Genomic DNA, 1,541 nt, shown 5'->3' with positions numbered 1-1,541 from the left:
CCATTTCATAACGGGCCAATCTAAATCAAAACTAATTTGACATATTAGTAAAGACAAGGTTAAATTGAGAATAGTCTGATGGGTGAAAATATGATCACTTCAAATCAAATCAAACTTTATTTGTCACATGCGCCGAATACAACAAGTGTAGACCTTACCGTGTTTACTTACAAGCCCTTAACTCTTCTTGAACTGCGCTGTTGGTTAAGAAAATATTTACCAAACTTTTGACTGGTACTGTACATTATTTTATGTTTTTTCTTATATGTTCTCTCAATATATTCTATTGAGTCTGTTGACAAAATTATAACTAAAATGTACACCGTATTTAAAGGGATGGCTTAAGATAAATGCCCTATTGAATGAAAACTCCACGAAAATCTGCTGGCCAGCAAGTGGGAGGGTTTTCAGCAGTTGAATTGCACTTATTCCGTGTGTGTGTAGCAGTGTGATGTTGTTCCCCTAGATTACGCACCAAATTGCACACAAGGACCAATTCAAATAGGCCAGGTCAAGAGGGGATGTTAATAATTTGATAATAATAATAATAATTCAGTGTATTTTTTTATTTAATTACAGCTGCATAGCTAATGTTTTTATTTGGTGTACAAACACTTTTTCATACCAATATTGTACATACATGTGATTGTAAAAGTTTTGTATATTTTGGTTTGGCCCATCGCGGGTTATCTGTATTCCCATACCACTTTATCGTTCTCTTTTGCCTGACCCTCGGCTAGCAAGGTATGTTGTCCTTGGCTCCGAAACTGTTTAATATAAAACCGTCATAAGGTTATACAAYGTACTGTTTTGCAACCATACGTTTGTTATAGTGTGGACAGTGTAGGAATTTATGTTAACAAGTTTCACATAGCTCACTGACTGGGGTATCTGTTGTAACTTCTGAGTACTTGTGACAGGGGTTGAGTGAGTGTCCATGTGCTCGCGCAGGTGCCGGAGAGCTGTGACTGCACCAAGGGTAACGTGTGTGTTGTCTCTTCGTGTGCAGGTATGTCTTTTATTTTGTCAGAATTATGTTCTGTATAGTTTTACTTGTATATGCTGTTGTGCAGCGAGTGTGTGCACGCAGCACCTGTTAATTCCTTTTGGCGCTCTTTTGCCTGACCCTCGGCTAGCAAGGTGCCGGAGAGCTGTGACTGCACCAAGGGTAACGTGTGTGTTGTCTCTTCGTGTGCAGGGCAAATAAAAAGATTTCAACGAGCAGACCATCAGTTGTGGCAGCGTCCTAATTAAAAATACACAACGCAGAATGAACCACGCTACATGTGCAAGGGAACCACGCCTGTAAAGCCCAATACGCACCTTCATAAAGTAAGTCTGAATACCAACTACTGAGAAGTGCGTAGGAAAGGTGTGCATAAGAAAAGCGGAATTTCCTAAGTCGGAATCGGGCCCTTGATGAATTAGGGTGGTTAATGAGGGAAAAAAGGACGAGAAAATGAAAAAGAAAGTTAACAGAAATTCAAGCCTAAACAGCCAAACGGGATGGCTGTAGGAACAATAGCTCCTGATCCATTTTC

At 39.7% G+C, this 1,541-nt stretch overlaps 1 long non-coding RNA gene across 1 annotated transcript; it reads left to right on the top strand.

The window, feature by feature from the left end:
- Positions 1–439: 439 nt before the first annotated feature.
- On the top strand, positions 440–1,229 carry LOC139025054 (uncharacterized). The gene is made up of 2 exons (XR_011476492.1): positions 440–744; positions 952–1,229. It is a non-coding gene; the product is annotated as an uncharacterized lncRNA (long non-coding RNA).
- Positions 1,230–1,541: the final 312 nt, after the last annotated feature.

The sequence above is a fragment of the Salvelinus sp. IW2-2015 genome, linkage group LG4q.1:29 (genome assembly GCF_002910315.2).
Source record: "Salvelinus sp. IW2-2015 linkage group LG4q.1:29, ASM291031v2, whole genome shotgun sequence".
Lineage (NCBI taxonomy): Eukaryota > Metazoa > Chordata > Actinopteri > Salmoniformes > Salmonidae > Salvelinus > Salvelinus sp. IW2-2015.
Note: the sequence above shows the minus strand (reverse complement) of the source record. Positions and strands in the feature narration are given on the sequence as shown.